The 24,407-nt window shown below is 44.7% G+C and overlaps 1 long non-coding RNA gene across 3 annotated transcripts; it reads right to left on the bottom strand.

Annotated features, from left to right (window-relative positions):
- Positions 1 to 297: 297 nt before the first annotated feature.
- LOC120497262 lies at positions 298 to 23,923 on the bottom strand. 3 transcript variants are annotated; one of them, XR_005626472.1, is made up of 5 exons: positions 23,839 to 23,923; positions 22,990 to 23,081; positions 22,729 to 22,905; positions 22,157 to 22,272; positions 298 to 2,874 (listed from the first exon to the last, which is right to left on the bottom strand). It is a non-coding gene; the product is annotated as an uncharacterized LOC120497262 (long non-coding RNA). The 3 variants fall into 3 exon arrangements; XR_005626470.1 differs by having other exon boundaries at positions 22,990 to 23,902; XR_005626471.1 differs by lacking the exon at positions 298 to 2,874 and adding an exon at positions 20,185 to 21,429 and having other exon boundaries at positions 22,990 to 23,902.
- Positions 23,924 to 24,407: the final 484 nt, after the last annotated feature.

Raw genomic sequence — 24,407 nt, 5'->3', positions numbered from 1 at the left:
TTCATTTAGTCCCCACACAGTGGAAGAAAGGAAATGTTTTTTAAATTTTCAACTCTGACCTACTAAGCCATAGGGTCATGACCCCCATTTGGGAAAATCTCTATTTTCTCCTCTTCCTCCTCCCTCTCTCTCTCTCTGTCTCTCTCACACAAACACACACACTTGCATGCCATGAAAACATTATCATAATGTCTGCTGACAAAACAATGCCTGAAGATATGTGTCAAATGCAAGCATCCAAATAACAGAGCCAACAAAGCATTAATTTCAATTTCAAACATAGGTTAATAAAAAAAACCAAACCAAAAAGACGTACATTTTTACTAGACAGGCAGTGCAGCATTACATAAATTGACTGAAAATGACTGAAAATGAAATAAAATGACAGCACCCAAGAGTAACCATTAATTCAGGGTTCTTTCCTTTCCAAGTCTTCATTCATTTTTCTTCCCTTGACTAAATACTTGTATTTTTCTTCTCTCTTTTAGATACTATCTTTGGCTATTTCTTTACCTCTCTTTTCCATATTTGCTTGACTTTCCTCTCATTTTCTGTGGAGCCTAACTCTGGGTTCCCCACGGAATTCATTCACAGTCGAATGTTTCTTAGTCAGCAAAACCTTCCACATCATCACGTTTTTCAGTGCAGTTCCTCCAGCTTTCATTATACCCTTGGGCTAAGGACCATGTGAGCCCCCAGTCCGGGGAAAGGAAGTTCACTCTTCCTGCCGTCCATGACAGCTGCCTTCAAGCACCCCAGCTGGCTTTCTTGAGCCCAGAATGGGAAAACTACAGTCTAGGTTCAATCCATGAGCAAATTTCTTGCTCCTCTCAGACCTGCCATGCTGTTCAGAATTTCTGTCCTGGGTCCATTACTAGGAAGGCCCAGGTTGTCATCTACAGAGAGCTCCTCTTCACTGGGAGACAGCAACAAATAGAGATAAACCCAGCTCAGCCCTAGTACACCCAGATAGACCATAAATCTGATGCAGAGATCGTACTTATGGATGTGTTTCTCCCTCCCCTTTCTGCATCTGTGTGTAGCTGCCCCTCCTGCTTTGAAAAGGAGCAAAATGTTAGATACCATCCCTGAAGAGCAATTCAAATTCCTGAGCTAAACTTGAGGAAAAATGTCCCTGCTTATCATGTTATTGAAATACACTGGCTCCATGTAAATTCTCAGTTGACTAATATTGATTCCATAATATTTACTGTTGATCACTTTCAGGTCTTGCTGCTTTCCATCACTACTGATGGTAGAAAAGCATTATTTTTCTAGCATGTTACTGTTAGTCTTCAGTGTGCTGTTCTCTATCATCTTTTGGAATGCCTTTTTCATATAAAGAAATTCGTATTGTTTATCGCCTCCAGAACTCAAAAAACATGGTGTTTGCTAGCCCAGAAAATATCCACTGGCCCTTGAAAACTCATGGCCAGGCAGCATCACACATGTTTGTAATGTATTCATGCCAGTCCCAGCAGGAGCTCATGTGCAGGTGCAGGTTAAAAGCTCACTTTGGTCCTTTTCACCATAAAGCATTAAATCTCTGGATCCCTTAATACTCCCACCCAGCCTCACAGCAGGCATGTCTGAGGAGACATTAGTGTAGTGCTTGTAGTGCTGCTGAGGTACTTAGTTAAGCGTTCCCCTTTTGGGCCTCATTTTTGCTACTATGCACAATAACGCTCAAGGCTATGCAGCTGCACTCCAGTTCATGCAGGATCAGGTTCCCCTGCCCTCTTTCTCCTGGCTTAGCAATTCTATTTTTTTTTTATTTTTCCTTTTCTGCCCTACACTCATACATGAACATTTCAGAGCACAGAGCACCATTAAGCTCCAATAGTACATGCACAAGCATTTCATAGCTCTCTGCACAGCCCTTTTGCCAGTCTTTCCTTTCAAAGAGGCTGCTCCAAGAGTTGCCTGGAGCCAGTGAAAGTCTTCCCGTTCGCCTTGGATCAGGCCCAAAGCGAGGGACACATTTAGATGGGAATGGAGGCACTAACGAAAGGCAGCTTTCCTGCCAGCAGGCAAAATGCAGGGAGACCTACATGGAGAAAGGAGTATTTGAGGGTCAGACTTGAGAGACGAGCCATTGTGTGGCGGATGCGCCGCCAAGCAATCTGTGCTCTTCGTGACTTCCATTCGAGCAGCCTGTTGAGGCACTCAGCTCTGGCTTTGAACCGCGAGGTGAAGACAGAGTATGGGCACTGCCTCACTTTTTTTAATCCGCCAGATTTATTTGTTTAATATATTTTTGCTGTCTTGTTTATTCTTTTTATAAATCTTACTATAACAAAGCAGGATTTTCTTAAATGGCAGTGGAAAATATGTCAACTGATGATGTTTGGGAGAGTCAAAAAGAAACCCAAGTAAAAGCCTGTATTCAAATGTTGTGAATGGGCAAATGGGTATTGTTCTTCTCACTCCCTTCTTTTTTTTCTGGATGCACCAGGGAGCCCAGGAAGAGATGTCTCAGAGCAATTCTTTCCATCTCTTTACCAACAAACAGAGCAATACAAGGGTCTTCACAGTCCAGCAGTTCCTACTGCCTGTTACTCAATAACTTGCAAACACACACTACTTTAGCACCACCCAAGTCAAAACTTAGTCCTCAATCAATGCAGATTGTCCATGGCTCTCTCTTTCTCATAATGCTCTTTCTTGAAAATAGTTTCATTGGAATGATTTATGTACCTTGTTTAGATCTCAGTTCTTTCCACTCACATTAACATGCAGCAAATATAAATGAACTATCTCATCCAAAAGAAAATCCAACAGATCCTTTTATCAGAGTTGTAAGATGATGTGTTTGGATGAATTGTCTAGCAGGGTCCTGACAGAGCTCTGGTTTGTTTAATTTTCAGCTGTTATCTGGAAGCAGAAGTAGAAAAAATCATTAGTTATATTAGCAGTTGACACCCAGACGGGGGAAGAAGAAAGAAAACAAGAAATTTATAGGGAAAAGGGAAATCAATTGAGAAGGATTTGAGAATTAGATAAGCATTATCCAAATGATACAAATTTATAATTACATATATCAACAAGCAGACTGATTACTTACCAAGTTTTATAATTACATATATCAACAAGCAGACTTACCAAGCTGGGATAACTTAATGCTACCTTGGAAGATACTCTGCATGGAATAACAATGGTAATACCTTGTACCCAGAAAATGGGTTGTCTGTTCTTTACATAGTATTTCAAATGCTGTAGAAATTCACAGAGACATGGAGATCACAGCAGGGGGAAAGTAACTACCACTGAACAGGAAAGAACACAAATGATGGAAAGACTTAAAGCACTATTATTGCATGTGCATTTTGCCCCTCCAGGCTAATGAGAAGAATTGAGCTCAACTACTTAATGACCACAAATCTTCTGCAGTGCTCTGTTCTGGCTCATTGTGTACATAAATTATGGCTTCTGAATGGTACGCAAAGTACAGCTCACTGCAACCCAGATTTATTTACATGAGCAAAAGAAGAGGCAATATCTAGAAAAAGGTAGCTGTCGTGTGAGGTAGCTCAGGAGCATCACTCCGTGGTGGAGTCCATGTGTGTTACAGGGTCTGTGTATGTGCCAGAGGCACAATTGAGCCTCCCTGCTGGAAAGGCTTTCCTCAGCACTGCGAACTCTTGCACTGTGAGCCATTGCAAAGTCCCAGAGATCTGCAGAGACTGGGTAAGAGGCAGTGAACCTTGTAAGTGCCACTACTTAGCTGGAGAAAATCTGGCATATCACAGCTGGTGTGCATGGGCAAAGGATTCTGTCCATACCCAGCTTGAAGACCATCAGACAGACATCAAATTAATATCTGAGCCTTGAATTGCCAAGTAAATTTCCTTGGCTGCAGTCTACTATTAGTCCCCGGCTCACCATCACCAGTTCATAGTTCCCTGTCCTCCCTGTCCTCCATTTCCAGTGTCAATGCTGCAGAGGCTCCTGTCCCATGCTCACTCCCTTTGCCTTTTTTTTCACCCTCACAGGCTCCCTGCCTCTATCACAATCCCTGGGCACATCCTAGTCTTTCCTCTTCTGCTCTCGGAGTCTGCAGAAAAAAAGTAATTACAAGGTCTCCTTTTTTCCAAAATACTCACAGATTCTCGTCCCAGACATTCACTTCACGATGAACCAAGCACTCCTGGAAACCACCACACCTCTGAATACTACTGGGGTTTTTGTCTTGCAGCCCTAAAGATATTCTCTACAGTAAGTATAGCAATACAAACCTATGTTATGATGATAAATGTCCAAAAATCATGTCAAAATCTCAGAATGCTGCCATGAAGGTCAAAGCATGATTGGAGTGCCTCAGCACATTTTGGACAGAAGTCTTGAGCTTAACCTCCCATGAAGGTCAAAGCATGATTGGAGTGCCTCAGCACATTTTGGACATCTTGAGCTTAACCTCTCTAGGTGGATATTCTCCACAAGCTGTCCTGAGCTGCTTAAGCAGAGGTGACACAGTGAAACCTCCAACTTGGTGCCATGGGCAGAGTATTCCATGGCTGTAGAACAGCCACAGGGAATAGGATAATACAATGGAAAAATCACTTGTTTGTGGTTTTCTTTTCTAATCGTTCAGTGGATTATTTAGGATTTGTACTCATTTGCAAGGGTCTTGGGTTGGCAATGGCCAACTGAACACACCTTTGGACACCTCCACCCTCGCCCTGTTATTGTGTTCCCAAGATGCAACTCATCGGGATTTGCCCCCCTTGTCTCATTTCTTCCTCCTCCAAGATAAGAAAGCACAAATGTCCAGGAGCTTTACTGAGGTATCTGCGCAGGCCATCAGATATCTCACATGCTCCATGCTGGGTTCCAGTATGGGCCCCATTTTGGGTTATAGTCAGGCTGTGTCCACAACAGTGAACTAGACCATTATGGCATTGGGACCAAACATCCAGGCCGGTTGGAGGGAGGCCAGAGAGCAGTGGGCTAGTGAATGAGCCTCCTAAATAAGGTGGCAGCCAGCAAACCAGCCACTGGATATGGTGCCTGGAACACTCCTACTGCCAGACCAGATCCAAAAATTGTTCAGAGAGATTATCAGCTGCAATGGGACATGCTCATGCCAGAGCATGTGCTAGCAGTGTGCTAGCACAGGCTGTCATCTCCCAGGGCCAAAGAAAGCTGCCAGGCCTTCTTGTATAGAGAAGACTAGCATGGACTGAGTTTCAGAGTCTGACTTTTCTCCCTCTGAATAATGATAAAACAGCATCCTAGAATGTGGCAGCCACAGAACTAGAAAAGGTTTGGGCTGCATTCTCTCCCTGGAAATGTGGGAAGCTATATACTGAGTATTTCCTTCCCACTTGGTCTCCCCAAGGTGAGATGAAATCCATCAGCCTTTTGTCTTCATCCAATCTGCTTGGGATAGGTATAAAAATATACTTGATTGCTTTCTTCAGTAAAATTTCTTTGGTTTTAAGGTTACTTTCAAAGTTTGTTCAGATTCTTCAAGACTTCTTCACCCATGCATCTTTCTCAGTATAAATATGTTTTTACTAACATGTTTTGACAAATGACACTCAGAATTTGCCTCCCTGATGCCACTGAAGTTTAGAAGTAGCTGAATGCAGCTTTGCATATATATATGTTAAGGACAAAAAGCTTTCTCTCAGACCCGCAGAGTTAAACATGGAACAAAATATATGGCAGATAGAAATACCTCGCTTTGTTGTAATTCACAAGTGATTCTCTCAAAAGCAGAGTTGTCTACCTGCATAGGACTAGTATCACAAGAGGAGCAGTAGATCCAAAACTGAGTCTGACTTTACAGACATTCTGGCCAAATGTTTTCTTCCAGCCCTAGCTGGCTCATCCACAAAAGCTGCAATCTCTACTCCCCTTACCTACTGCTACCACTGCTACCAGCCACAGATCTTTTATTTCAAGAGAGTCCTCGGGCATCCTTTGAACATTGCACCCAAGTAGCTCGAAGTATTTAAATTACAGGGTTTTTCTAAACCAGCTGATTTGACTGAAACGGTTCAAGAAGCTTTTATTTCAGCAAATCTTGCAGGAGATTGAGACGGACATTCAGAAGACAGATAGTGATCTGCAGCTGAAATTGCAACATCTCCCATAGATGTAGCTCTTTGCTCAGCACCCTAGTTATTAACACAGTATGTTCCCAGTTGGAGGACAGATTTCCTGGGGCACCACCTCTTGCACCTTCCCACATGGGTGGAGTTTGCAAGGAGAGGAAGTGCAGGCTAGGCAGATATGCCTGAACTCTCTTGCTCTAACACATCTCCTTTGCCACTTTTTAGAGCCTCATCTGGCTTTTTAGAGAGACTACTAACCTTACCTCCCACTACTGAGTCTCCTTAGATCATTGCAGCTGCTCTCAAAGGAGCTGAGGCTGTGAAGGGTGTGGAAAGGACAAGAACAGACCCCAGAAAAGCATGCTTCATCCTTCCCCTTCCTCCCTGTTCCTGCCCAGGGCTGGCAGCACAAATAACACAGTCCCGACCTGCTCATTCCCACAGATGGAGCAGTGTCTCAGGCAGTGGCAATGACTGAAGAAAAGGCTGTAAGACAGAGAGGGAGGAGGAAAACATATCTAGGATCTGGCACTTTCTGCTTCCAACTCAGACTGTCCTCAGGTTGATCAGAGCAGTCGTGGAATCTGCTGAGCCTGGCAGGGCAAGTGAGGCACGCAGAGGCAGTGGCAATGGGGGCAAGGAACGTAACCTATTTTGAGAAACCCAAAGAAAGGGGAAAGGGGAAGGTGAGTAAGGCTGAAACCTCAAAGCAGCACCTTACACATCTGTCTTCTTCCACATTTATTTCTAAACATCATCCTTGTGCTGAGCTCACCCCTCAGAGAGGGAATTGGCTGACGTAAGTGTGAACTGAAGTGCCCATGCTACAGCTGGGGCTCTATGACTTGTTTCTCTCTGCAGTTTATCTACACACTCACTGCTTTGCCACTTATTGTTTTGCACCATGTACATTTCAGGATATCTCTATCACTCTCCTAGCTTATAAGCCCAATAGAGCAGTTGCTGTGCTGCCAGGACTCTATTTGCTTGCCTTTGTCTACCATTTCCAATACAACTGGCATGAATGAATAAAGAGAAATGCCACAACACTCCTAGTCACCGATATCCTCCTTTCCTGCTGAACATCATTGTTCATTAGGTGATAGAAGATATTTTGGTATTGGAAGCAGAGTCATATTCATCTGTATTTCAGACTAACATGACATCAGTGAAATCACAGTCCAGACTGCAAGGTTTGGGTTTGTCTGCTTGCTGCTGGCAACAGGATCAGTGAGTAGTTACCTAACCAAGGGCCAAACACTGCATTGCTCAGGCACAGAATGGGGTTTTCAAAGTGCCTGGGGAACTTCAGTTCCTAATGAAAATAGCACTTGTACCCACAGCCTCACAGCCTCACTCAGAGTTGTCTTTGGCTTTAACAGCAGATAGGGGCAGAAGGACCTAGAGTTCTCTGACTCACATGTCTGTCCTGTCCCATAGACACTTCAATGAGGGAAAAGGTCACCCAGAGCCCTAACATGCAACCAAGAGCAGAGAATACTTTATAACCACAGACTAGTCACTCTGAGTGCTGAGCACCTCTCAAAGGTAACTGTATTTTGTCTTCACAGAAGTGTCAAGAGATGGGAGAAATATTATCAAAAGGTGGGTTTCTGGAGCACAGACAAACATCTAATGCATCAGGCTGAAAGATTACAACCCACCTAGGGTTTTATGGGTCAAAAGAAGAAAATAGAAAGGAGGGGTCAGCAAGTAAAAGTGAGCATAACTCCATTAAATTATCACTAGATACTATATATATAGATTTGGCCCAGTTGAAAAATTACCTACAGGTTGGTCACAAAGTTTAAAAGATCTTAATCCATGAGTTTTAATAAATGAAGTTGAAAATACTTTCCTCCTTTTCTTTGTGTTATTTTTTAACTCAAAATTGATGTCTACTTTGAGCTGTCATTCAAACTATGATTTCAAGGACAACAAGAGATGGAGTAAAAGCCAAAGAGGTTCAGCCATGAAATCAAGTCCTATAGGACTACTGAAAGAACAGGACTAGGGGGTTGGCTGGTGCAAGGTGCCTTCAATCCTTTCAAGCCACTGACTTCCACCTTCTGAGGCAGTTCTTTTTCAAGCCCCTCATCAACTCTTTGGAACCTTACTGCCAAGATCACAAAAAGTTCCTGGCCCTAACTGGAACTCTTATGTAGTATTGAAAAACCAAAAAAATAAAAGGTAGAGGAAACTTTCTTTGTCCTGCGAAATGCAGAGAAGCCAGAGAAAGGGAATCAGAAATAGCTTTTTTGCACCACCAAAAAAGAAGGCTGAGACCTCCACTTGTGTGACAGCTGAAGACTCTAAGACATGTAAAGTAGCTTGTGGCAACAGCCTGAAAGTGTCTTGCAATATCGTGTCCTCATTTTGCCTGGACAGATGATGAAATGGTGTTGCACTAACTCGGCGCTCACTGCGGGCATTGTGCTGCAGCTCCACAGGCTGTCATTACGTGGGGTGCTGCCTCCTGCCTCTGCTGCCTACACCTCCAGGGCTGAGGGCACAGGCAAGGGACAAACTTTCTGCTGGTGTAAAATGGCAGAGCCCCATCAGATTCCCTGAGACCTCACTGATTTACAGCAGCTGAAACTATGGCCCCTGCTATGCTTAAAGTCTGAGACAGGCTTTCATTGGACACAAAAGAATACACTTTGGGACGCTTTGAAACCTGTGCTGTGCGCAAGCAAGGAGCTAAATGATTCCCAAGATTTTCTGTGAGCCATGTACAAGCACACATTGTGCACCGAGTGCAAGCAGGCTTCACCAGACACACAGACACAGAATATGCTCCCTGGGATGTGCCAGGGTGAAGAAGAGATTTCTAAGTCACTTCATTTTTACTGGAAACTCTGCGCCAGTCCTCCCACATACAGCGCAGTGTGCACTCCTCGTAACCAGCATTGTCTGAACTTGTGGTATTTTAATAAACCTTCCTGCCAAGCCAAAGACGCTCTAAGACACATCACCTTTGTCCAGAGGAGGATCCCGGCTGCAGCGAAGTCCAGAGAGCGTGAGCTCTGCTACAAACCAACACGTAGGTATGTTAAACGAGTTCTATTAAAAATGACTGCTCTCCGTACTGCCTGGAGTGGAAGGGGGCACAGGCTGTTTAGAGAGTGCACACGAGAGTGACAGATTGCAACAAAAAATCCTTTCACTGTACACAGAGGAAAATGAGACAGTACAAATGAATGCTTCTTTTTTATTTCATAGGGACAGGTTGGCAAAAGCAGATTATTGGGATTGGGCTGCACAGAAGAGAGGAATTCTCTTATTTTTCTGGAATCACGATTCATCTTCATTATTCAGTCACTCAAGCTTCCTTGGAAAGAGAGTGCCACTGAGTTATGGCAGTCATAGACTAATTCAGCTGAAAAATATACGTATAATAATGAAAGAAAGTAAAGCTGGTCTTCTTGTGCAGCCCTACCAAGAGACAGCCAGACAAAAGTATAAAAAAATTGACTGTCTGGCCAAGAATGAAATTGCTGGCAAGTCTGGTTTCAACCCTGCTATTAGCTTTCTTGCAGCTGCTTCAACTACCCAAGCAGTACTGAGATAAGTGCATTGTCTGAAGTCCTTTTTCTTTCTAATTGGGGGTAGTATATTTATTTGCATACAGCCTATTTCTGATTAAAACCTCATCGGAAAGAACTTAGGAGCTAACAGTCAGCCACCTTAAACAAAACAAAATAAAATTAAACAAAATCCAAGGTTTTTGATTCCAAGCAAGGCACCCAGAAGCGTTCCTGCGTTTCAGGATGAGCGTCGTGCTTCCTCTGTGGGCAGAGGCCTCTCCAGCTGCATCGCACATGGGGCAGCTCTGCAGTGCCAAAGGGAGGACACAGGTGGCTGCACAGGGAGGTGGCCGCTGGAGCCGATGTGCTCTCGCAATCTCTTCCCTTTGTGCAACAGATGGTTGGGTAGAAAAGAGTGGCAGGGGTGGATCTGCATACCCCATGCTCCTGTCCTAGTGCTGCAGGCACCTCCTTGACACCAGGAGCTCTCTGAGCATCAATGTTGTGTGTTTCTGGGGGGAGAGGGGGGACTGGGCTAAAGGCTGGCTTGCACCTTGCCCCTGTCCCAGGAAGATCACATCTGAGTGCTGATGGATCGGGACAAGACAGGTCATGCTCAGAGTCTGACCCTCAGGAATACGTTTCAGACCTGATCTAATGATAAAGTGTGACATTATGCCAGCCTTCAGGCCCTCTCAGCTCACAGGCATGCCATGAAGGTTTCCTCTCTTTGGAGGTGTAAAGCACTTCTGTTGCAAGCCCAGTAAAAGAAGGTACTGTCTCGGGGTGGAACAGAAAAGGTTGTGGAAGATTTGCCAAGAAAGTGCCTGTGCTCTTCTCGTTCCAAAACACGGCAGGGCTTAAAAAAAATTGAAAAGTTTCAAAAGGCATCCAGCGATTGTTTTTTAAGAAACAAAAGAAGCACTTATGGGTTAGGTTTTCCAAGTTAACTGCATTAGTAGATACACTAAACAGACAGCTTGATCTGGATGAGTCACACAGCAGAAAAGGAACAATGACCTGTGTGTTCCCCCAGCAAAAATAGTTCAGTTTTTTGCTGTCAATAAAGACTTTTTAAAAATATAATTGCATTTGGGCAGTCAGTTGGGAGGGTGTGGCTATTAGAAGATCACCCCCTCCCCCAGGGAGTCAACTATTTGCCAGTGTGTCAGAATTTCAGGATACCCTAAGGCAGGCCACAGCACCTTAAAATAACTTCAACACACCTCATACCATGCCTGGATGTTGAATCAGCCCAGAGATGTCAATCACATACTGCCATTCATGGGAGAATCACCTCAGTTGCTCTGAACCTCACTTCTGAACTCACAAATTCCCTTCACAGGAATCAGAGGACGTGTGGGTATATGTGTGTGTGCTTGTGTGTGCCTGTGTGTGTAATTCCTCAGTCTTCACAATAACAATTCCACCCTTTCAGCCTCCTTGTTGGGAAACAGCCCTTGTAGAACAGCAAGTTCCTCTTTCACAACAGCTGCTGAAAGGAGGCAGCACAGCTTGGCAGTGGCAGTAGGAGACAGCAAACCTGAGTCTTCCCCTCAGAAGTTTATAGGGCTTTTGCAACCAACAGGCTGTCAGTGTGATTTAACCCCATCTAGTAATCCTCAGCTTGGCCCCTTTAACTTGTTCAGAAGTATCTGTTTATGAGATGAGCAGGTCTCAGTTCCCTGAGAGCTTTTCTTGAGACACTAGGTCTGGTTTTCAGAGGGTCTAAGGTTCCCCTGGTATTACATTGCACACTGCTGTGGTTGTTGCTGTGGTGGATATTTATCTGCACTGGAACACTATCCCACAGACCAGGATTCTGCTGTGCTGGATCCACATGCGCTCTAAACCCTTACTGACTTCAGTTCACTGCTCAGCTTCCCTTGAGAGCAGTATCCACATACAGCACCCAAAAACAATTATACAAAAGAGATACTATTTGTTGAACTATCTGCCACAGTCCCTCATATCTTGTTTTTTTCCAGCTGTAAACTAAGAGTGAATACAGATGCGCAAAGTGCTGTGGGATGCCTAGGTGGGTGCTGAGCACTTTGTGCACACAGCACAGTATGCATTGCATTGCTCTTCAGTTTAGGAACAGATGATTTTCCATGCTTCACTTTGCTGTCACACCATCCCTGAAGTTGTCATCTAAGAAATCACATCAATTCCCATGGAACTAAGTCCAAAAAATGACTTGCACATGCAAATAAACCCGGATTACTATGTTATTCTTTCTGGGATATAAACAACCCACTGCTTCGTATTAGGGCAAGATTCACGGTGTCAGAGATTAACTTCAAGATTTTGTTGCGGACTAAGAAGCCCCGAGGTTGGAGAAATTGCCTTAATTTGTGCAGACCACTAGGTGGAAGTGCTGCTCCATCTCAGCCCTGTCTTCCTCAAGGCCTCTGGAAGCAGCAGCCAGAACTAGAGCAGCCCTTGACAAAATCTTGTTCCTAAGGAAGCAAAAGATGTCGAACCAGAAGCCTCGGTCCTCCTTTTTTGCAAGCAGAGATTCGGTTCCAGTGCCCCCAAGTATCTCATTAAACATATATCAAAATCAGCATATAATGAAATTACAACAGCAAGGCTTGTGACAGTGAGGCATAAATCCTAGAGTGTGCCTTCAGAACGAGAGACAGAGGAAATTATCAACCGGGCCATAACACAAGCCATTTGTGAATTATTAGTAATTTATAATGCATTTTTAGGGGAGAGGGCAGAACCTGGTGAAATGAATGGGCTTTCTTGGCTTTTCTCTAAAATAATAAATATCTTTTCTATCCCATTTGCCCTCTCCCAATTCCCAGCTTCTAGCCTCTGCCTGTAAACCCGCTCAGCATGAGGTAACACTATAGCTCCTTCTTCTGCTCTCCCCAAAACGAATTATCTCTTATAGCAGCTGGTCAGGACAGCACATGCCTGAAGGCAAGTTCCAGGGGTAAAGTGTTGCCCTAAGTTTGTCTGCTCAAAGCCATGTGCCCTGCAGTCTCGCTCAAAGCTGACCTAGTAAAACCAGACAAACAACTCATCTCCCTCCTCTCTATCTGCCTTCTGTGCTCTCATTCTCTCACCTCAGCGATTTCATTTTGCTCACTCTGAAATCCTGGGACCACCAGGCACTTCATATGTCCCTCACAGGCCAAAGGCAGAGCAGGGTAATCCTGAAGGGAAACACAAGAAAAATGCCAACACAGGAGGGTTAAAGGCAGGCTGAGCCTAGCAAGCATCGTCTAGACTTTCAGTCTCATGATTCAGTGTGTCTGATGTAAAAGTATTTAAATAAGAGTTATGTAAATAGCATGGCAGACAGATAGATTATTTAATATAATCAAAGTGAGATAAGGCCCAGGCCCCAATCCTTCCCTGAAGTAAGGCTGCTTTGTGCCATCCTCACAATGCAAACAGCCCTGAGGCTGGAAGACCCAGCCAAGGGAGGATCACCCCAGTGCAAGATCATCTCCTGGCCTGCCACCAGCACAGCAGCTCCTGCACAGCTCCTCATCCCTAAAGCCAAGAAAAGGGGATTCATGAGAAACCTCCATATCCAGCTGGTCTCCACTGCCATATTAGCACCTGGAAACACTGTCATTTGGGATCATTTGGAGCAGACTTCCTCTGAGCTACACTGGAGGCTTCTACCTGCAACTGAGACAGCTGAAGACTGCAACCAGTGATAATAAAATGAGCAAACTTATTCCTCACCTCTTCACCTTCCAGCAGGGTTAGCCTCAAAAACAGAGTTGAAAATGGCTCATCAGCTAGAATAGAACTTTCCTCTCATTATCCTGTTACCACCTTTAGCATATTCATCTGAGTTTTACCTTCTTTTTAATGTCCCAGGGCATGTCTGCACCACAGCAGCTGCATGTAGGATGGGTCCTGCTGAGCTAGCTTCCAATCTCCTTACTGGGGGACTGATAGCAGTGTAAACACAGAAGCAGAGGGTTGCTACAGTCTGCAAAACCTGCTGAAGAAGCCAACACAAGCAGCCAGGACCCACAGCATGGCACACAGGAGCGAGGCTCACTCAAGTTTGCTGACAAGGAGCAGGAGCTGCTGCAGTGCAGAGGTGCCCTCGTGTGATGTAATTGCCACCAGCTCCCTTAGGACACAAGGCATCCCACTAGGTTTGTTTTAATGTCACAGTGAGGTGACGCCACTTTGATGCTGCCCCTCTGTTTCCCGTTAAATATATAGGCCTGAATTGACCATCCCTGTGCTGAAATCAACACACAGGCTTAGCAAACTTAAGTAAAGTTTAAGTAAGGACTGTGCTGCTGGCAATTTCCACAGCACCACACCCTCTTACCTCTTCTTCCCATTCAGGTCACTCCTAACTCTTCTGACTACATCTTTTTTTTCCCCCTTTTTCTTAAGTTACTTGGTATCTGCTCCATCTAATCTTCTCATCCTCTTTGAATAGGACCAACCATTTCTCCTTCCAGAGACAGCCTGACCCACAGATCATCCTTGCATGATTATGTCAGTCAAAGAGAGTTTATTTGGGTTTTTTTTTAAGACAGGAGAGTTAAACGTATCAGGGACAGGTGCACTGAAGTGTAAATGTGCTTTGTACAGGTTCACCATAGTCTCCCTTCCATGGGGAATGCAGGGGAGTTGGAGCAGCACAATGGAAGCCAGTGCTGGTCATTTTACACATGCACATCAAGCATGCATGGCTTTTGCACACACACAAAACCGAGATGAGCACATGTGTGTCCTCTCCCTCTCTGCCGCAGTCACTCAGTGGTAGGGCAGCAACTGAATGCCTCTTCTTTCCGCCTGCAGACAACGGTAACCATCTAAAGGCAGCTTGAAAGGGGAGCAGATTTGCTCAGACTTCCTCCACTCCTACCTTCTACCCAAATTAATGTTGGAGTAGATAAGGTTGGAAAGCACTTCCCTTCCCTTTTTTAAACCTTGCCTTAATTTAAATGATCTGACTCATCAGCAACACAAAGATGACAAAATGTCTATTCTCCCTCCCTACTCCCCCCCCCTCCAAATATTTTGGCATGACTGTGCTATCAAATTAGGGTACTCAATCCATGCCAGTTGGAAAAAAAAATATATGGGCTCCCAGCACACTCATTGTATATGATTAGGATTTGGGGAGGGTGCGGAGCATAACATCATCATAGGCAGAAAGTGAAAACAGCCAAAGGAAACGCCTACACTCTTCCTTTACAAAAGCTGCTTGTTGTGTCTGTCTGAACAATTGTTAAAAAACCTGGAGGGGAATTAGAAGGGAAAAGATAACCGACTTTATTAAGAGCAAAAGATTGATTGAGCAATTGATTGCACTTAATTGGAATGGTGCGAGCAAGGGAGATGATTTCAGGGTTGTTTTCTTTTTTTTTTCCCCCTTCTCTTGTAGACAGTTCTGCCACAAAACTGTACAGGCAGGAGACTGAGTTACCAATCTGAGAGCTTAGGTCTGCTCCTTCTCCCAGGGCATTGCTTGCCTGGAAGCAGCTGTCTGGAAGAGCTACCCCTTCCACAGCACTGCCAATTGCAATAGTTGAGGCCTCAGAAAAAAGGAGGAACTTGAGAGTCACAAGGTTAAACTACAGAGGTTGGTTTGTTCATGTGTTTCTTCCCAGAGCCTTTTTTTTGCTTCTGAGGTATGCTCACACTCATAGGATGCTTTCCTCTCAAACAATAAAGTCTAGAAACTATTTTCTCTCTCTCTCTCTTTTTTTTTTTTTTTTTTTTTTTTTTTTTAACAGAAGGGAAAGATTCTCTTCTCATCAGTCCACTTCAGGAGTGGAGTTCTTAGGAAAAAAAAAAGTGTTATCCAATTCATAATAATAATAAAAACTGGAAGAATTATATTACTAAAACCTCACTAACCAAAGGGAGAGAGACAAAGTTTATATGGGAAATATTTTCATGACGTAGAGACTTCATTTTCTGGAGTTATGCACATATTAATGAAGCTGCAGCACAAGAGAGAACTGGCTCAGGGTTTCACAATCTTTTTCCCCAAAACAGTCCTCAAGGGGAAAATGATTACGTGCATGAACAGTTAAAATAAAAGCAAACCCTGGGCTAACCCCTTTGAATGAACTGATTCCTGTTCATGTATTGTTATTACCTTACTATATATCACCTTCATTTTCCTCTTAAGCAGCAGGAAGGACAGACATTCATACTGCCCAGATAAGAGTGTGATTTCCAGTGAAAACAAAGGTTTCAGCAGTTAGGTTCATATTTGTTTTGTTTAAAATCAAATTACAAGGTATGTGGGCCCCAAACTTATCTAAACAGGGCAGTCAGTACGCAGCCTCACAGGGTCATTGGAGTTGGAAGGGACCAGATCAACACCACGTTGTTTTGTGCTCACCTCACGTTAATAAATACAAAGCCTCTTGCCTGTGAAGGCAGGGAGTAGAACTGGATGGTCAGGATGCCCTGTGTGAGGCTATGCTCTGCCCTCCCAGGTGCTGGCAGCTGGTACCCTGTAGAGCTGCATGCTCTGAGGATGCATTTCACATCCACTAAGCTCATTTTCCTACTCTGAGCAACAACAGAGCCATTACCCAAGTACTTGTGGGTGAGCAATCTTAGTAAGAAAGCAAAACAAGAGAGAACAGAGGGGCACCATTGCAAAAGTAAGTGGCCAATGTTGAAGATTGAGGCAATAACGAATGGACAGACAGCCATAGAAATGGTAGGACTAAACAACTGCCTTGTGACCTTCCTGGTCACAAAAAACTGAAGATCTGTCTTCTGTCCTTCTGCTTCATCACCAAAAAAAATATAAAAATCTGGAAGCAAAACCATTAAAAGCAGCGCAAATTTCTCCACTATCCTTTCTCATTTTCCACTGTGAGCCAAGATCTACATGGATACAGCAAGAAGACTAAGGAAACAAACAATGCCTTTTACAGTGGCATTTTTCACATCCAATTGACCAAGGGACAAACCAAAATGGGGTCGAACCAGCATGGCCTTGTCTCTGTTGGTCAGATACACACCTCCTGTGCCAGCTGTCACCACTGCCAGCCTCCTATAGGCCTCCTACAAGCCTCTCCACAATCACCTTCTTTTCTGCCAGGAGTTACAATCTTCCCAGGTTTGATGGCTGAGCTGCTCATCCAAGCACTCCCTCATCCATTCCAGTGAGAGCACGCCAGGTCAGCTAACATGGTTTACCATATAGGTAACCCTCTTTCCCAACCAAGTTCATTGGGACTAAGGTGGGTTGGGAAACCAGAAGGTGAGTGATTCCACCAACAGTCCTGAGAAGTCACTGACCCGTGGTAGGGGGACAGGAATCAGTCAAAGGAAAAAATAAGCCCTGACAGCCAAGGGATTTTGTGTCATTGGGCCTTTACAGCCCTATTTGCTCTGTGCCCACCCTGCACAGGACCACTGGAGCACTCATGCACACAATTCTCTTCTTCTTGCAGATGGCCACATCACTCTGCAGCTACAATTACCTGTACCTAGTGCTCGTTAAGTGCTTTGAAGATTAAAAGCACAGATACAAGTGTTAAATATTGTAATTATTCCTACTACGTAACATTGCTGCACTGAAAGCAGGGAGGGGTTGTTTTTTTGTGTTTGTATGTGGGAATACCATGACAGCTGCTCCTTTCTGTACGTGAATTGCTGCCAAGGACCTTGATAAGTGATTGTGCTTGAAGGAAAAGAACTGAGTCTGGGAGTTTTCTTGGAGTGCTGCATACCACAGTGAAATTAAACTGCGCTCTTACCAGGCTTCCACAGTCAGAGCTTATTTCTGTATGTGCTGATTATCCTGAGCTGCCTCTGGCTCCAGGAGGAGCAGAGATGACTCTGCAGCACAGCAGGGCTTGGTCCTACAAGCAGCGTGCAGAGGCAAACACACTCAGGTCAGACAACAACTTTGGAGCAGCCCTGCAAACACCAAGTCCTGAAGTCCGTGTTTCTGATGCATTCAGGTCACACTTGGGGCTTTAGGAAACAGCTATCCCTGAAAGAGTCCAAGGCAGAGAGGAGTTTAGTATCTTCTTTCTGTTGAGGACACCTTCTGACCTTCTAGGACAGCAAAAAAGTCTTGAGCCTGACCATGGTTTTCCCACACACTGCACTCCTGCACTGCCTTCCTGGCACTGACTCACCCAGCCCAAATGCCCAGGAGGAGCAGCCAGACTAAAAACCCCTGGCTTGATTCTGTTCTTTTTACTGTCAGAAACAGGTGGGAGGATGAGGTTGTGAGACCAGAATGTAGTTCATTACTACCTTGCTACTGCTCCAAATTATGTCAGGAGCTGGGCTGACACCTACCTGGCTCTGTGTAGCCAAATACAAATAAGACTGGTCTGAATTTGGGTCATGTCTGAGGACAAAGCCATGAGTGACCTCTTCAGTCTGTGGCATGGTGTTAAATGTACTTCTGTGCTCTCCTGGTCTCTGTGACACAGCACATACAGCCAAAGGCTGTGGCATTTAATCAGGCAGTGCTTCTCTAGGTGCACTGGGAGTTCATCTGAGCTAAGACTGAAAAGAAATCCTATGAACTGTTTATATGTCTCATACCTTTCCCTGCTCTGCAACAGTCCTACCTGACCAGATCTGAGCCTCTCTGCACAAGGAGGCAAGTAGATCCCATAGCCCAAGAAGAAATGATGCTGTGACCCATCTCCTTCACACTGTCAGGCAGCTTTTGGGAAGAAATGGGAATTCTGAAAGGCTGGGAAAAAACTTTGCCTCCCCCTTCTGCACTCTCACACACACATACACAATTCTGAAGATGTAAAGCCACAAAAAGGGTGGAATGTTCCCATTGGAAGAGAAAATATCAAAGTAAAGTAAGCACCTGAAAACTTACCCTCTCAAAGAGGATAAATGTAAGTACAGGCAGCTGCTGATGGTATGGGCAGGCATCAAGCTGATAAGACCCATCTTAAGAGGTGTTCAAGAAGCTGCAGCTTCCCCTGACTCCCATAGGGCTTGAGGGTGCTCTGAAAAAGCCAGGTTTCAGTCCCACAAAAAGCCCATGTTTTAATCTGAAACCTACTAACAGCAACAGCACTGGATTTGGGATTGTACCTTCAGTATTTTGCACAGAAAATATATCTGTCTGTCTTTTAAAAGGGGTGAGGAGGACAAAAAAATAATTAAAATATATATTCACTTTAGAACACGTTCAAGCTCATAGGGCAGCTTGGGAGAAGGCAGGAAGGTAGCAGAGGATGAAGGACTAGCAAAAAAGAAGCCTGGGTGTGCCACAGGGGAAGGGAAAGGTTGTAGGAGGAAGCGTGGGAGGCAATGCAGACAAGCTTACTAAATTGCAAGGCAAAATGTGGATTTTGTCCCCAAGCAAAACACCTCGGTAGTGCTGTCAGGTCAAGCTAATAAAGAGAGCTCTTCAGAGACTCCGACGTCTGCCTGTATTTCCTCTCTCACTAAGAGGAAAAATAATTAATAAGCACCTTCTGTCTGGCAATCAGCAACTATTTACATCAGCCCATGTGAAGATGGCAGCCTTCCTGATCACAAAGCACACCTTCTCTTCAGCAGTGCAGCTCCTGCTCTGTCAGCCCTGTGCCCAGCTGCTGTCTGCAACACCGCACCTGACTCAGAAGAAGCCCCTTTCAGAGGGGGCTGAAGGTGGCCAGCACCTCCTGTACAGGCTATAAAGAGAAACTCACTTCAGAGGTTTCTAAAGCTTCAGGAGGTTTTCTGCAGGCGGGAAAGCCAAGGTCCATTGTTGGCAGAGTCTTTACAACAGAGGATTTGCTGTAAAGTGTAAGCGTTACTGGTGAGATGCAAAATTCACAGTGAATTCAGTAACTAATAGCACAGCTTCCTTTGTTTACTATGCAGAGGACACAAGAAAATTAAGCTAATCTGGTGCTTGTCCAAGCCACTGCTAAAAACATTTTTGACAAAAGCTGACCTCTTTGCTCCTGAATAAATATTAGCCATTTGTTTGCGCGTTGTGCAGCCAGTTTGGTAGACAGGCAAGAAAAAACGAGCAAAGAACTTATTCGGTCATTTTTTTTCCTGCACCAATTGTCAAATAAATTATTCACAAATACAAGCTTCCATCATTCATCCAGCACTAGACTAAACACTTTCTACTAAACCTAGTTTTCAGCATCATGTTTCAGTTTATAGTTACGTTTTTCCCTGGGCAAAGCGAGCCAGTCATTAGACAACTCTCATAGGTTTCCACTAAACATGCTTGATTAAGTCTTTTAAGAAGGAGTAGGTGGAGGAAATTGTGCTTTAAAGTCAATGGGAACATTTCCATTCACTTCAATGGGAAATGCGCTGGAAGAGATAACATTATTTTGAAGAGTTAACGAGTATATTTAAGTCTGTACAAAAAAAAACCCTACGCCACTGTTGCACACTGTGCTTTGTGAGGGACAGCTTTCAGAGTAAGAAACCAATCTCAAAGCTGGAACTGCCTCAACCAGCCGTTTTCCCTAACACCACCTCATGGTCTTTCCTGGCACATGATGCACACGTACAAAATTCAGCAGCATCATCCAAGCTCTAGTCTTGCTCACTCCTCAGTGGCTGAATTTCTGTGACTGCATTCAGCGTGGTGGTGCTGAGCTGGTACAGGTGCTCACCTTTAATTTCTCCAAGCCAGAGCCACAACTGATGCAATTCAATTTAATGGTTGGAGGATCTGACCTCATTTGAAAGGGAAAGAAGAATATGAAAAAATAAAATAATTTTAAACATTAATTTCAAACACTAATTCGAATATGAATTTCTGGACTGATTTACTTCAGTGCCACACAGCCGTGCAAGGTCAGGATGACACACAAGCAAGAGACCTCTGACACAAAATAAGTACATGAAGCTACTACATTTGGAATTTCTACGGGTAGGCAAATTGAAAAACAGGCACACATCAAGAGCACACCTTTGCTGCAGGTCAGCAAGAAAACTCCGTGTCATTAATTTCTTCAAAGACATTTAGATGGATGCTGCTATTCCCCTAAATTTAGGAGAAAGAGGGACATGATGTACTATTCAGTCTATGCAAATCCATGATGAACACTACTGAGTACAACACCTGTGCTCACCTCTGCAGAAAGAAATTGTTTTAATCGAGTAGTTATCATGAGCTCTTGTCTTCCAAAGGAAATGGTCTATTTTATCAGCAGTCCAGTCAGTTCCAGATGAATCACTGAAGAGTATCCCTCAAGAAAATTATGCTTATTAATTATTAGCACATCAGCTCAAGATCCCAGGCACAGTCAGTGTACAACTGTAAAACAAAAGGCAGTCCCTACCCTGCTGAGATTAAAATCTAAAAAGTCATAGGTGAAAACAAAACAAAACAAAACAAAAAATAAACCAAAACCAAAATAGACAAACAGGCTCAGCAAATGTTGAAAGCTAGAGGTGTGGTGGAGGGCTCACATTCCTTCCCTTATTGTGTAGATGCAAGACATGCCCAGCCTCTGGAGGGAAACAGATGCATGGGAGAGACATGAAACTATTCCCATGGCCCAGTCTGGCCATCCCTATCTGCAACCTTCTTTTTCAGAGCTCTCTCCTATCCAGAACTGTTGTTGTTCCAGTTGTAGGTGTGCCCACGGTGAATATTAAGCACAGCATATCTAGATGCAAGACTCATAACCTTCTCTCCTTCACTCAGCACACTTGGCAGGTTCAGCTCAGAGCTTCCTAAAGGGCCAGTGTTTGGAAGTCTTGCTGTCTGCATTTTTTTTCCAGAACCTGTGCTTTAGACCTTCAAGCTCAACGCCTGAGTAAAAAGGAGAGGGGCAATAGTATAAAAAGCTATGTGACTCCTGCCAAAATGTGTCATTTCAAGTCACTCCATTTAAAAACCATGAGGATCTAGCCAGAGTTGAGACCTGTAAAATACAGAGAGATATGTGTTGCAGAGCTGATAAGAACCTTCCCTTCAAATTTGTCCCACAGCCCAAGACATTATCTATTGAATCAGACCCTGCGGGTACTCAGACGCCACTCTGCCTACTTTTTGGATCCCACTGGGATTGAAGCTGAAAACAGGTGCCAAGATGCTCTGACTCAGGCAGTTGCAGGCATGCCCAGCAGCAGAGCTACCTGTGCTCGGGGAACACGCAGCTGAGAGATGGAGGCACCCACCGAGGCTGGATGGCTTCAAGGTTGCTCAGCACGGAGCCAAGGGGCATTGCCACGATTTTGGGCTAAGTGGCCTGAGCTCCACTTATGCCCTGTTGCAAGGGACAAAGCTCCCCTCCGAAGCTGGCTCTCATAGAAAGCCATCCAGGTTTCCTCCACACTGTTCTCTCCACTTAATTTAAGTGTGCCTAATCAGGAAATCTACTTAATTGGAATATCTTTGTTAAAAATCAGGGGTGCTTACTAACAATGACTGCATCTTGATCGGGATGGTAATATCACTTAATTGGGATGCCTTCAGGTATCTTAGTGGTTTGGGTTTTTTATGTCTCAAGCTCAAGCTAGTTTTGTCTGTCTGCTCCTCATAAAACAGCTTTCAGTTCCTCCTTAGTAATGATACAGGCAAAGGATGATGTAAGTTACTTTAACATTTTTTGCTTCTGGCTGTTAGTTGGTGTGGGAGGGGCAAATTACCTGTTTCTGTGGGTGTTCTTGCCACAGGGACGGTTACGGTAGTTGCAGGCTCCATCCCATGCAAACACTTCTGCCTCCGACAGCCTCCCTGTCACACAGCACCTCTCCAAAGGGCTCTAGTGAGTAGAGAAACGCTGGTTTTTGCTACCTGGCAAGCTTATCTAAACTGCAGGAAAGATACAATCAGAGTGTCCTATACTGAGTGTTCCCTTTGTAAGTGACTGCTTCAATATTTGCAGTGTCCACAAGTCTTGAGAGCAAAAGTGTGTGCTAAATGAAAGCTGTGAATCTGCCTTTGAACCAACAAGCCACACTTGTACTCCACAGTTATACATGTGCAATTATTTTTAAATGTAAGCCTTGGCTAAGCATCTCTGCCTCTATTTTAGGGGTTATGAAGTTAAATATAAACTTTTTTTTTTTTAATGAGCTATCAAGAGTCCTTTTCTTCATGCCACACTGTCTTAAAATACCTGTACTTGTATTTATCAAGTGTAATACCTCTGAATTGGTCATCTGCCACTGAATGTAGTCTGGCAATCTCCTCTGCTTTGCAAAATGCAGGAACTGACCTTGCCTGGCTTGGCTGATGCCATCCTCATATGCAAACTTTAGCCGTGTTGCCATCACAGTTGGCCAGCCGGTCTCACTGGGGCAGGACTTGGGGTGTGAGCTGATCAGGTGAGGTGGTGACATGCCAGAGCCATGCATCCAACACACAGAGATCTAATGAAGAGGGCTAATGCCACCTGGATAAAAAAAGAAAGTCTGAAAGCTTTGCTTTTATATGGTCAGAGAAGGGATACTTTAAGGGGAGACATTGAAATACATACTGCCGAAGATCTTTTCTTCTTAAGTACAACTTTTCTGTTCAAATCATAAACCAGTCTGTTTACAGGTTGGCAGAAATGCACTGCATGTGGCCCTACAGAGGCAGAGAGGGAGAGAAAGAATCAGAAATTGCAGTTGTAACACAATCAGGAACAGAGTGATGACTTATTTTACCTTTAAATGGGATGCTGCCTCATTCTGAGGGCAGAGACTAGAAAATGGGGTTTGCCTGGGGTCACAGCCCATGGAACTCCCGCAGCTGTGAGTTTCAAGTGTTTGTTACACAAGGTGCATTTAAAACACCATCTCTTTTGTACATTCCCCGCGGTCTGTGGAAAATAATAGTTACATCTTGAGAGCTCTACTTTTTAAACTATTCTTTCACCTCTTCTTATTGTATTTTGCTTTTTGCAAAGCAAGACATTGTTTTCTGTATGTAAACATGCATGGTTTACTTCCAGCAGTGCACAAATAACTGCAAAGAGAGCATCTGTGGCTTCACAGAAGTGCATATTCAGATATCTGAGTTTCATTACTTACACTACTATAGCTCCTAGGAGCCTTAGAGGAGACTAGTTCTTTGGTGTGATTGCACTTAATAACCATGTGAAACCCTTGAAATGCCTTGAGTGAGTGCATGTAGCTGTGCTTGTGTGTGTGTGTTTGAGTGCAAATTTACACATCTCTGTGGCCACTCTGTGAAGGCATCTGCCTCTGGGTTTACCAGTTTTACAAAGCCACTCCTTGGAGGTTGAACGCATCAGTAATTGGACAGCAAGGGGGAGGTTAGAAAACAGAAGTACTTTTCCTGGAAACCAACGCTTTTCCCCTCGCAAGTCTTATTGACAAACCTGGCAACCAATAAAGACATTCCTTGGCAGAGCGAAGAACATAATGGCCTGGACGCAGCTGGCATCGCTCTGGCGCTCACCTCCGACAGGGCGCCGTGCGGAGCCGTGCGGAGCCGTGCGGAGCCGTGCGGAGCCGTGCGGAGCCGTGCGGATCCGAGCGCCGCCGCTGCTCGCCCGCGACAAGCGGCTGCCCTCGCCAGTCCGCTGCCCCCCGCGCAGCGCAGGCACGGGCGGGTTGAGGGCGGGCGTCCCTCCGCAGGCTCCGCGCTGGCCCCCGGCGAGGGCCGCCCGCTGCGGGGCAGCGCCCGGTCGTGGCTCTCAGCAGGGCTGGGCGCCCCCGCCACCACCCCCCATCCGCACCCCCGCTAACTCTGCCGCGCACCGTCCCGAGAAAGCTTCCAGCCCTCAAAAACGAGCATGGGAAAGGCAGGCAATTATGTATCCAGGGGCTGATCTCTATCTGCTACCTAATGACTTGCCAAGTACTTATCACTTCCCAGACTAGGAACTGTCGCTTCATTCTAATGTAAATAAACCCTTTATACAAATAAGTCTCTCTCTCCTCTCGT

Source organism: Passer montanus, unplaced genomic scaffold (assembly GCF_014805655.1).
Source record: "Passer montanus isolate IOZ18808 unplaced genomic scaffold, ASM1480565v1 scaffold126, whole genome shotgun sequence".
Classification (NCBI taxonomy): domain Eukaryota; kingdom Metazoa; phylum Chordata; class Aves; order Passeriformes; family Passeridae; genus Passer; species Passer montanus.
This window is presented reverse-complemented; position numbering and strand designations above follow the sequence as displayed.